The sequence below is a fragment of the Scophthalmus maximus genome, chromosome 5, assembly GCF_022379125.1.
Source record: "Scophthalmus maximus strain ysfricsl-2021 chromosome 5, ASM2237912v1, whole genome shotgun sequence".
Taxonomy (NCBI): Eukaryota; Metazoa; Chordata; class Actinopteri; order Pleuronectiformes; family Scophthalmidae; genus Scophthalmus; species Scophthalmus maximus.
The window spans coordinates 1607144-1620854 of NC_061519.1; positions in this window are offsets into that span (position 1 = coordinate 1607144).

Below are 13711 nucleotides of genomic sequence, written 5' to 3' on the forward strand. Positions count from 1 at the left end.
CAAATCAACAAATCTCGATTGTAATTTGTCTGGGGTCTCTTTCCTGCAAGGCAACATTCACATCAACAGATGAATCGCAAACTCAAAATGTTTGAATGTTGACCTTTTGTAACTCGGCTCTAACCCACACCTCCAGTCTGGTTTTCACTTATTGGACCCTAGTTAGCTTCTGTCATTAGCAGAGGGTTCAAGTACTTTTTCCAGCCTTTGCGATTGTTTGATATTTTCATTATGGACAAGAACAATACAATCCTTTGTGTGTCATTTAGTTAGTTTGTTTGGTATTGATCTTATACAGAAATGCAGGTAAATCCAAAGGGTTGGCTGACTTTTTCTGGCCACTCTACTGTTATAGTAGTATCTATTGCACTGATATTTCATCACCTTACTCCACCACGTACATGACACTCAGAAATGCACAACTGCAACCCCACTTCAGTGAATTATTAAGGGTATAGAAACAATTGTGCTGCGAAAGGGGGAAAAAAGCCATTATTCTGGATTTTCTCCCCAAGGTCATACAGCAGGCTACCTTCTACTGACATAATACAAAACATATATTTCAACATCTATGCAGACACCCCTAGGCTTTCCACAATAATTCAATAAGTCTCATAAAAGAAAAATGACGGAGCTGAAGTTGAAATTGTGATACATCAGTGGTACTTTTTGGAGTTCGCAACAGGGTTGTTTTGGACCCACAGCCCTTAACTACATCTGGTGTCTGCTGAGATTACAGGGAGTTCAAGCATCACACACACACACACACACACACAAAGCAACAGTTTGAGTAAAACGTGTTGCATGAATTCATTAATCAAACACAATGAGTCCTGATGATCAAAATTCCCTACGATTATCCCCCAGACAGATTTCTGGTTTAAACCTGTATAATAACCCATTGTATTAGTTTCCAAACTCTATCCCTTCACCTCCTCTACCTCCTCCGCCTCTCCATCTATATCCTTATTTTGTTTGTAATATATATATACACATATATATATAGTCCCACAGAATAAATTACAGCTGCCCTTGTTTTTACATCTTCATCGTCATCCCTCATCCACGCTAACACTTATTCTGTGGCCCACCCCCTTAAATCAGCTTATTATCGCTTCTTTGCTTATGCTTATTAAACACCTAGTTAATTGAGTAAATGCATCTCAAAAGTACTGCAGCACTACAAGCCTCATGAATATTGTGGATGCATGCACATGCACTTCTGTACCTGTATGCTGCCTTTTGTTTCCAGATGTCAGATTTGTGCCCTAGTACCCTTTTGTTAAGTAAAACAGAGCGATGCTTCATTTCAAAGTGGAATTAGTTTAATAATTAGTGGCCTATAGATAAGAGCCCCTGCCTTTGTGATGGATTGATGTTATGTTTCATTTGATCATTGATTGTGATAAACAAAACAATAATAATATTTCTATGAGTATTAAAATCACATGGATCAAAGAGGCAGAAATGTTGCACAGGGGTTGACAGTATTAGTCTGTTATCTGTTTGTCCAGTCTTTGGAGATGTCCCTCCGGATTGATTAGTTATGTCTGCTGAGGCCGGAAGGGGGAGCTCTCGGTGCAGATGCCTCAGGTTTTAATTAAAAGCTATGCTCATTCTCAATGACGCTGCCAGAGAGAAAGCACCGTGTCGTGAAGTTAATCACATCTCCCCTTTTCAGGGTGTAACATTTTGGTATAAATTCAATGTTGAATACTTTTCGCTTTGTTCTGTATAAGTGTTACCAGTTTTAAAAGCATTACTGACAGAGTTAGAGTGCACACAGCATGACACTAATGAGAGATCACTGAGATGATCGAGTTTGAAAAATGTTAAATATATTTGTGTTTGCTCCAGAAGTGAATGTTCATAAAAGAAAGATGTTACATGAAAAGACAAATAAGGAGAACTGTTTATAATATGTGTTTGTCTATCAGAAGTACATTTAAGTTTGTTTGTTCAAGACTGTTTTATTAAGTACAGGCTATTTTGTGTGTATATATTAGAGATAACATCAGAGAATTGTAACAACAATGGGAAGAATATGTTTGTTTTATTGAAGAACTCTGTATCAATGTTTATTTCGCACTATTTTGTAAACCCGTTTGAATCAAAATACAATTCTCCATGACGCTGCCAGAGAGAAAGCACCGTGTCGTGAAGTTAATCACATCTCCCCTTTTCAGGGCGTCACATTTTGGAGGCCCCGCTGGAATGAATGTGACGAAGGCCAGCTGTCCTGGATAGACGCCCGATCATCATTCAACTCTTAACCAAGGGGCCAACTCTGAGGCTGAGAAATGAAGCCTATGCAGAAGTGCTATAAACTGCAGTTCACTAGATGCCCGCTTGAGGCCGGCTCCAGAAGCGAGTAAATCCTCATAGAGCCCCATGTTAAAATGCCCAACTTTACAGCAGAATTAAACATGTTTACAGCCTGGTTCAAAAAACAGTTTTGGTCCCAATGGCTCAACCCCCCCTTAGTGACAACTCTAATAATTATATTATATTAAGGTTTGAAATTCTACATAATTAGGGGCGTGGAAACTTGATTGAAAGGTGACGCCGCTGTTTGTTAGCCGCTCGGTGGCAGCTAGCCGGTGGCAGCGCTAGGTGTCACCTGAGCTAATCCCCGGACAGTGAACGGGACTTCTCGACCACTGTGTCGGAGCCTTGCGGAGAACATTTCCAGCAACTACCGGATGAATAATTCTCTAGGACAGCCTTCTTTCACCTGCGCAATATCAAGAACATTAGAAACATCCTCTCTCAAAAGGATGCTGAAAAACTAGTCCATGCTTTTGTTACTTCTAGACTGGACTACTGTAATTCATTACTGCTAGGATGCCCCAATAAGTCTGTGAAAAGCCTCCAGTTAATCCAAAATGCCGCAGCTCGAGTTCTGACAGGAACTAGAAAAAGAGATCATATTTCTCCAGTGTTAGAATCTCTGCATTGGCTTCCTGTAAAATTCAGAATAGAATTCAAAATACTGCTCCTAACCTACAAAGCCCTTAATAATCAAGCTCCATCATATCTTACAGAGCTCCTAGTTTCATATTATCCCAATAGATCACTTCGCTCTGTAAATGCAGGACTACTTGTGGTTCCCAGAGTCTGTAAAAGTAGAATGGGAGGCAGAGCCTTCAGCCACCAGGCTCCTCTCCTCTGGAACCAGCTCCCAGTTTGTGTCAGGGATGCAGATACCCTGTCTACATTTAAAGTTAAACTTAAAACCTTCCTTTTTGATAAAGCTTATAGTTAGAACTGCTTTATTATGCTGTTATAGGCCTAGACTGCTGGGGGAACTTATATCATGAGCATCTTTCTCCCTCTCCCGTTCTCTCCTTCTCCCTCTTTCTCTCCCTTTATATCTCTCTCCTTCTCCCACCTTTTCAATCTCTCTCTCTCTCTCTCTCTCTCTCTCTCTCTCTCTCTCTGCCCCCATGTATCTACATTACATGTCACTAACTCTGTTTTCTCTCTCCCCTAGTAGATCTGACCCCAGATCTGCAGGATCCAAACCCGTCATTATTATTATTACTATCATTATTATTAATAACATCATTGTATTTATAAGTATCAGTTTTCACTAATTATAAGTATCAGTCTGGTAGAAATTAAAGCAACTGTTATACTACCCCCCCATCCCCCGATATGTTTACAGTACATGGCACTAACCCTGTTTGTGTTTTCTATCTCTCCTAGTGTATCTCTGACCCCAGAGCTGCAGGACCCAAACCTGTCATTATTATTGCTATTACTAATATTAATATTAATATAATCACTAATAATAACAACAACATAATTGTATTTTTTAATTATAAGTATCAGTCTGGTAGAGATTACAGCGGCGGTTGTACAACTGTCCTCTCTCTCTCTTCTCTCCTACTGTCTCTCCTCCCACCCTCTTTCTGCCCACTTCTCCTCTCTTCCTCATTTCTCTCCTCACCCCAACCGGTCGAGACAGACGACCGCCCACAACTGAGTCTGGTTCTGTCAGAGATTTCTTCCTGTTAAAAGGGAGTTTTTTCTCTCCACCGTCGCCAAGTGCTTTGCTCATTGTGGGATTTGTTGGGTTTTCCCTGTAATATTGTAATATTGACCTCACTATGTAAAGTGCCTTGAGACAATGTATGTTGTGATATGGCGCTATACAAATAAAATTGAATTGAATTGAATTGAATAATTCGACTGCTGTCAGTCGTCCCAACAGAGAAGTCCAGGAAGCTTGTGCTCCTGTTGTTTCGGTAAGTTTAAATGATGGTGGTGTTCTGTGTTTGCAGTAATGAGCGGGTGTCGGTACCTGCTTGTTAGCTTAGCTCGCTAAAGCGCTTATCAGCCAGCTAGCCTGGGGTTAGCCTCGAACGAGACTCTGGCTCTTCTGAGAAGATGCCGTTAACATAGAGGATGCATTGCGTTGTTGGTTGTGATGGAGTTTTTTTTATTGCGCCTGTACGGTAACTTAAAATTAAACAGAAGAACACAAGAAGTTTGATTCATATGTTTTACTAAAACCGACATGATAGATAATTAGGATGCAGAAACAGACTTGTTGTGATCGCATGTGACGAGGTTTGTCTGTGTAATTTTCCTGCAGATGATCCAGACAGACTGGACCAGTGGAAGCTCAACATGAGGCAGAGCTGAACTCGGACTCATCACTTCAGCACTGACCCCAGGTCCACATATGGTTTGTTAATAACTTAATGGTCATATATTTCCCAAGTAAAACATGAGAATAAAGGTGCCCGTAAACTTTGATGACAATTAAATATTCTATACATACTGTACTGTACATTCACTGTGTTGGTAGAACTCTGTTAAATCTAAAACTGCAGACCTGCCTGAAGGAATCCACTGTGCTGATCATGTTCTGTCTCCAAGAGCAAAGAAGAAAAATTAATCACTCAGTTCTTATCATTACATGTACTGTTACACAGCTTTTAAAATATATTTAAATCACACAAACCTGTTATTGCTTAAAGTTGTATCTGAGTTATTTGTCAATTAATAGTCAGATTTGAATGTGAAATCTCACATATTCAGTCAGTATTAAAGACAAAAAATAGTTATGATATAAACATAATTTATTAGCCAGAACCAGAAGTTATAGATTAACTCTCTTATTTTTAGTGAAGGTACAAAACACAAAAAGGTGGACAATATTGAAATTATGGAACACATTTAATATACAGACTGGGCCTGTGCAAGCGGTAACAGCTGAGCTTAGAATGAGCCCAGAGGTGCAGAGTCCATGGTATTTTTTATCAACATGGATGAACATAAAATAAACTCAACATTGTCCATGAAAGTCAGAGACATGTTTAGATTTAACAAAGTGTGTCCTGAAAGCCAAATTTAATAGCAGTGACAGGTCCCCTTCACAAGATGCTGGAGGTGAGTCTGCTGCAGGTCGTCTTCATGTTGACCAGCCTGATGCTACTGATCTGCCTCAGGTTGTCGTCACCACAGTGGATGATGAGGACGTCAGCTGCTGCTTTTCCTCACGGAGTGGAAACAGAGTGGAAGAAGACTTTTCCACCCCAGTCTACCAACCAAACACAGCATGCCAAGGTCTCCAGCTCTCTGGAGACCTTGACCACATTATGACTGTAGGATTAAAATTAATAAATGAGTGTGATAAATGCTTCAGATAATGAAAAATGTGAAGTCCACTAAAGAGTGTAGCTCACATTTTTATGTTGACAACGCTGCTATGTCACACCTGTAGGATAAAATGGAACTAAAAAGCTACATCTCAGAATATAGATGACAGTCTCTAATACTTTATATTTAGACAGACTATATAACTGTAAAGTCAAGCAGCCCCGACTGGTACTGGTTTGTTTTGTGCAGCTAGTGGAAGCATCACAGGTGAACTGAACATCAACCAATGTGCTGGAAGTAATAAACATCTTTGGTAAGGGAGGAGTCGATCCCTGCCAACATGGCGACGGCTGAGCCGCTGTGGAACCACCCACTTTGGGCTTCACAACCGGCCTGCAGAAACCAATGGGTGACGACACGGAAGCTACGTCCATGTTTATTTACAGTCTATGCTCTACACATACACACTACAGCCAGGGTGGACGATAGCGTGTGGTGGTTCATCTACTGCGTTGAGAGACTTGCCTGCAATCTGAGGTCAACCATTGGTGCCAGGAGAGTTGGTGGTGCACTGTACACATTGACGAGATGCTTTGATTGAAATTTGTGATTTTTTAAAACATTTCTGGTTCAAGATATGACAACAAAGTGTTGGGCAAAAGTTTTCCCTCCCTAATCTCTCACATCACGAGTCATTTAGAGAGAGAAGAGTTAGCTGAACTCCAGGATGAGGGCATGGCAGAGCTACTGACGTTAAAAGATAAGATTGTTGAGCTGCAACAGGTTGCTCACAATGCAGCACTAGAAAGTTAAAGTGAAAAACAGGCAGACTTGGTGGGAGAACAGGCCACTCAGCCTTCAGAAGGAGAGCGATTAAAAAAAGAGATAGAGGCATTACAGCTTAAATTAGCATTATCACTGCAGGAGAAACCAGACCAAGTTAGTGTAACCAAGAAGTCAGACAGTGAAGAAGGTAGATGCGTTACTCAAGACCACGTCACTTCTCAGCAGACCCCCCAGCCTCGGCTTTCATTACAGTGGAGTAGAGAATTTAAAATATCAGGCCAAATTGGAGAACGAGGGCAGAGGGATAAACTCAACTTTTCCAGTCTCGAAAACCAAATTGATCAAGGCATCAGCAAGGGGTTTCCTGAAATCAAAATCGTTGATGCAGTGATCAGAGCCAGAGCACCAGGTTTGCAACTGCATAGCTATTTGGAGGGAAATGCTAACCTTACCTTACCCACCTTGAGGAGGATTCTCAGGTCTCACTACCAGGAAAAGGGTGGAACAGATCTGTACAAACAACTCACCTCAGAGGTCCAAAGTAGCAAGGAAACGCCACAAAACTTTCTGATACGTGCCTTAGATTTGAGACAAAAAATCTTGTTTGCATCACAGGAAGCAGAATCGGGTCTTAGATATGATCCTGTTCTGGTGCAAAGTATGTTTCTCCATACTGTCCTGACAGGTTTGCAAAATGATAGTATTAAAAGTGACCTCCAGCCCTACCAGCAGCAAACAACAACAAGTGACGAACCGCTCCTTGAGAAACTCAACATTGCCTGCGCAAACGAGGCAGAGAGACAGAACAAAAAGAAACGACTTGCCCAACAGCGGCCAACCACTGTGCACTCAGTTCAGTCTAATGACACACCGGAAGATAAAAAAAAGTAAATATCTGAGTTGTGAACACCCCAACAAAACCCAGTCTGATCTACTAAGGGAACTAAAAGAAATGTGCTCGGACATGGCCTCATTGAAAAATCTAAGCGTGGAAGTTGCACAAATCAGAGAGTCAATCCAACAGCCCAGACACAGTACCCGGCTGCACCTGTAGTGCAGGAATGCACCCCCCATCCCCAGTTCCAGTATCCACCACAGAACTGCTGGCCTCCCCAAGGACCAGGACGACGAGGAGACATAGCTCAATATCAACAAAGGTTTGCGCCACAACGTCCCTATAACTTCCTGAATCGTGCACGCATTAGAAAATGCGTGGGCCGCCAACAGAGTGACATTGACTACTGCGCCCATTGCTATAGATGCGGTAGTAGTGAATACTTCCTGGCAGGTTGCAGGGTGAGAGTAACCAGACAAAACATAGATGGTCCTTTAAACGAAAGAGGGTTACCCCCACGAGACAGCGAGTAACCAGCAATAAGGTAACGTCCCAACAGTGCTGTTGTGGTGTCTCTGACAAAAACCAAAGATTCAGAAGATGTGCATCTTGTAAAGAAAACACTTACTGTTCAAAAATCTGTCAAGTTGGACATTGGCCGAAATATAAGAAACAATGTGATCAGCACCCTTACTCACAAGCAAAGCAGTATCCACACACAAAGGAAAAGTACACCCGCACCTAGGAAGAGGACAGCCAATCTCGTCTTGTTGCTTTGGTTGGGAAACGGTGTTTATAGTTGATTGCTATATAAATGGCCGAAAAACTCGAGCATTGTGGGATACAGGCTCTCAAGTCTGCATTGTTGATGAAAAGTGGAAAGGGAGACATTTGCCAGAAGAAAAGTTAAAAGATGTCTCTGAACTGTTTGATGCACATGATCATTTTAAAGTAACAGCTGCTAATGGACAAAGTATGCCTTACAAAGGTTATGTTGAAGTAACTTCTGGATTATCTACAGAGGGAGCTGACCCCAACGAATTTGTGGTCCCCATGCTAGTGATCAAGGGTGGAAGACTCTCACAGCCCATTCTAAGTTACAATGTCATAGAGCGAATATTGAAAATCTCTACAGCAGAACAACTGGATGCAGTAAGAAAAGAACAGTTGCATGAAGTACTCAAAACGTCTTTCCCTAGCCTCAACAGAGGTAATGTTCCAGCTTTTATTGACCTTGTGACTACTGAACAGTCATGTGAATATGTTGTGAAAACAACAAAAGAGAGGGTCATCGTACCTAAACACACCTCTGTTCAGATTGACTGTAAGGTGAAAACACGACCACCAAAGAAAGACACTACACTTCTCTTTGAGCCCGACATAAATCCACAATGGGCTGACGGCCTTGAGTTTTGTGAGACGTTGGTAAAGATCAGAAGAGGTGTTTCTCCTTTCATTGTCCTTGATGTGCAAAATCCCACTTATCACGATATTGAGTTGTCAGGAACAAACTGTTGTGGGCATTGTACAGCAGTTTCAGGCTGTGTATGTTTATGTTTGCGAAACCTGATCAGCAGCCCCCAGTGTCAGTGAGTCGAGTGAATGTACAGTGAGCCAGTTACTGATACTCAGTGGGATCCACCAATCAACCGAAGTCATATAACTGAACCTGAGAGAAAAGTGGTGCAGAACATGCTTCGTGAAGAATGCTCCTCTTTTTCTAAATTGAATGATGACATTGGATGTATTGAAAAGCTGAAGTTGAGCATCTCATTGAAGGACATGGATCCAGTAGCACGCTCTTATCTGTCAGTGTCAAAGCCACTATATAAAGAGATGAAAGACTACCTGCACAACCTAATCGCGCAGGGATGGGTACAGAAGTCGAACTGGCCTTATGCCTCACCAGTTGTTTGTGTAAGGAAAAAGGATGGAAGCCTAGGTCTTTGTATAGACTACAGGGAACTAAACAAAAAGACCCACCCTGACGGTCTTGGTGGCAAATCATGGTTTTCATTGCTCGATCAAGGAAAGGCCTACCACCAAGGTTTTATGGATCAAAACAGCAGGCCTTTGACTGCATTCGTGACTCCATGGGGCCTATACGAATGGATAAGGATTCCATTTGGGTTAATGAATACACCCGCAGCTTTCCAACAATGTATGGAGGAGTGTCTGGAGGAAATACGGGATAACATCTGCGTCACCTATCTGGATGACACATTGGTGTACAGTCATTCATTTGAAGATCATGTCAGTCACGTCAGAAAAGTGCTCCAGCTATTGAGAAAGTATGGAATCAAACTGAAACCCAGCAAGTGTGAACTATACAAACGTTGAAGTCCATTATCTGGGAAGGATTGCTTCAACCGACGGTAGCAAAATCGATCCAGCAGACACCATTGCTGTGACAGCTTTAAAAGAGAAGAGACCAAGCAATGTGGTAGACCTACGAGCTATCATGGGCTTGCTCAGCTATTACCGGCAATATATACAGGACTTCTACCGTATAGCAGGGCCGCTTTATGACTTACTGAAAGGGACAACGGAAGACAACAACATGCCACAAAACAGGACAAACACGAGACGCTTGGCAGGAAAGGGAAAAGGAGTGCCATCTCACAGACCAATCGAGCGGACTGAAAATCATCAGCACATCTTGGAGCAGTTAGTAAACTGTCTGGTTGAGCCACCAGTTCTTGGGTTCGCAGATTGCTCACAACCATTTATCCTTCACACAGATGCATCAAACCAAGGCCTCGGAGCAGTCCTATACCAACGGCAAGAGGGTAAACTACGTCTGATCACCTTTGGTTCCCGTACGTTAACTGCTGCTGAAAGAAATTACCATCTCCACTCAGGAAAATTTGAATTTCTCGCTTTAAAATGGGCAATTTCAGACAAATTCAGGGATTAACTGTATTACGCACCGACTTTCACTGTGTTTAGTGATAATAATCCCCTTACTTATGTCCTGTCAAGTGCCAAACTCAACGCAACTGGATACAGATGGGTAGCGGAGCTTGCAGATTTTCACTGTACCATCCGGTATGGTCCAGGAATGGAGAATGTGGATGCTGATAGCCTGTCAAGAATGCCTGTAAACATTGAGCATGTAATTGGACAGTTTACAGAAGAGCTTGCATCAGATTGTGTGGCAACGACAACCCAAGCTGTGAAGGCTCAAGACTCAAGCTCACCATGGGTCTGTCCAGTACTTACCTCCCTCCAATGTACAGCAGTTAGTGAAGAGACACAAACGCCATTCTCAGTTGCTGAGATCAAACAAGCACAACAAGATGACAGAGACATTGATCCAGTATTGCAGTGCAAACTGAAAGACAACAAACCATCAGAACAAGAATTTCATGCCCTCAGCGTGCACAGCAAGTGTCTTCTGCGTGAGTGGTAAAGACTCCACATAGATGAAGGTGGCATTCTCCGCAGGAAAACGGCAAACAAAGCACAGCTGGTATTACCAGAGAGATATAAGACCACTGTACTGAAAGAGTTGCATGACGAGATGGGCCATCAGGGCATTGATCGAACAACATCGCTGATCAGAGATAGGTTCTTCTGGCCGCACATGCAAAAGAGCGTTGAACATTATGTGGCAAGGACTTGTACTTGTCTGAAGCAAAAGAGACCATGTAAAGACACACGAGCACCACCTACCAGTATCATCACTACGCAGCCATTTGAACTTGTGTCGATTGATATTCTCCATTTGGACAAATGTACAGGCGGGTATGAATACATCCTGGTAATCGTTGATCACTTTACTTGTTTCGCACAGGCTTACGCAACCACTTCCAAGTCTGCTAAAACAGTAGCTGATCGTATATACAACGACTTTGCTCTGAAATTTGGACTGCTGTTACAGATACACCATGATCAGGGTGGCGAATTTGAGAACCAGCTCTTTGCCCAGCTGAAAAAGAACTGTGGTGTACTGGGATCACTAACAACACCTTATCACCCCCAAGGAAATGGGCAAGTCGAAGGCTTTCACCGAACATTGGTACAAATGCTAAAGATCCTTACCAAAAAACAGAAGACAAACTGGAAAGATAACTTAAATAAGCTGATTTATGCATATAACTGTACACGATGTGAGGTGTTCTGTCCATTTTACCTGCTGTTTGGAAGGTCTCCAAGGTTACCTATTGATCTCCTATTTGGTCTCACCTCTGAGACAGGGAAAAAAGACCATCGAACATACATGGAGAGATGGAAACGAGAAATCCAGGAAGCAAGTGAAATAGCACGAGAGAATGCAAATTAGTCAACTGATAGAAGTAAAAGGCACTATGATGGGAAGGTCAGAAGCTCAGTTCTGTATCCTGGTGATCACATTCTTGTTAGGAACTTGACACCTAGAGGAGGCACTGGAAAACAATATCCATATTGTGATCCGTTAAGTTGGAGAAAACATTCCAGTCTATGAAATCAAACCTGAACAGGGAAAAGGACGATCAAGAATCATACACCGAAATTTGTTGCTACAATGTGACTTTTACCTTTGGAGATCGAGCTCAAAACATCACTTACACAGAAGATCAGGGTGACAGAGGCAGAAAACTCTGCTCAAAAAGAGGAAGATGATGAGGAGTGGGTGCACTATTACGGGCCAGTGGTGGGGCCTCGAGCGGCCACTGCAGACAGACCCACTGAACATGCTGACACACAAAAGGACCACGGAATACCAGGAGTAAGCACTGATGAGCCGCTGGAGGAAACAGGGCCCAACACACGCTGACACACAAGAGGACCATGGAATACCAGGAGTAAGCACTGATGAGCCGCTGGAGGAAACTGGGCCCAACACACGCTGACACACAAGAGGACCACGGAATACCAGGAGTAAGCACTGATGAGCCGCTGGAGGAAACCGGGCCCAACACAAACACAGATGAAGCTGAGATACAGCAAGAGAATGTGTCGCTGGAAGGTGATGATCAGTGTGAGAATGTACAACCAGTCAAGGACGTACAGGATGAGGTTCCAGTGGTCCCGTACTCTGACTTAGGCCTAAGACATGACTTACCGAGGAGAGAAAGACGACCACCTAAACGTTTCACCTATGACCGTCTAGGGACCTCAGCATGGAAATGGAGCAATAGGAGGAGTACAACATACGAGCGGAATAACACCTCCTGAGACAACAAGTAAGCGCAGTAGAATTTCTTTTAACTGTTGATCTGATATTATCTTTGCATTATCAGTGTTTTAGTGTGCTGCTGAGTATGTAAACTCCTCAAGGCTGATTCAGTGCTAGCTTCAATCAATAACTAATGTGCAACCCTCTTGTCACAGAAAAAGCAGAATCTAAAGTCAAGCATTACCATGAAACAACTATGCACTTTACCCTCGCTTTAAAGGCCATAGTTTGTGCTGTCCATACCAGCATGATAGAAATGCAAACACAGGCTCCCTTCCATGCAAACACAGAACAAATGCTGCTAGTATACAGCTATGTTGCAGTAAAATGTGCAAGCATGTGCTTTAATCAGCCTTAACCTGAAACTCATGAATTGGATTAGGACAGAATACTCATGATGCGTGTTCCTGTAACTGTATTATGGTCGTGCCGTAATGTCTGACGTCGTCTTGTCTCACTTCTTGTCCTCCAGCTACAAGAGTGACAGCAGACACAATTGAAACACTGTTTTGAAAGAGCTTTGTTGTGGTAAAGCGAGGACCAGACTCACGAGTCAGACGGAACAAGAAAAAACTATAAGAAAGTAAAAGGACTCACAGCGAGGACTGACTGACATCACTGAGGGACAATAAGCTCAACTGTCCTGAGTGTTGTTGTGTTTTAAGTATTCTCCAAAAGCCTTAGCCTGTTAATGGCCTTCCTATGTATTTATGCAAAAAATATGTTGCACCCAATTTCTTATGATAGCTTTATTCTGGAGTATTTTTCTAGGCTATAGTTTATCTCATATTAATGCCCCTCAGGATGAAATGGTGTACACTGGCTGAACTGTAAATATTTGGCTTGTGTGAAATTGCCTCTTAGAGGTTTCATTAGGTAGTGGTCACAGCAGCTCAGAGTGAAACTGTCTCAACAAAGCATTTCTGTACTTTACTTGTCCGTTTTCTCCCCTATTGTGATATAATACATATTCTCCATGGAGATTTAAGCAGTTGGTGGTATTGACTACAGGAATGATCTGATCTGAGGAAAAGCAAATGATGAGTTTTACTCCTGGGTTTCACTGTCTAGACAGACAGATTAGAAAAAACAGGGATTCTGCATACTCACATGAACAACAGAGGTTTTTCTCAGTTAGGAGAAAAACACTTGAGTAAAGCTACAGATGAGAAAGAATGAAAATTTAAAGGGGCAGTAAGCGATTCTAAAGCAATAGACATGTTTTTGCAAATATTTCCTCATCGTGCGCTATCGGTCAGTTCCGTGTGCCCGAAAAAAAATCTGGGTTTTCGGCTCAACCCTGGGTCTGTAAATCAAAA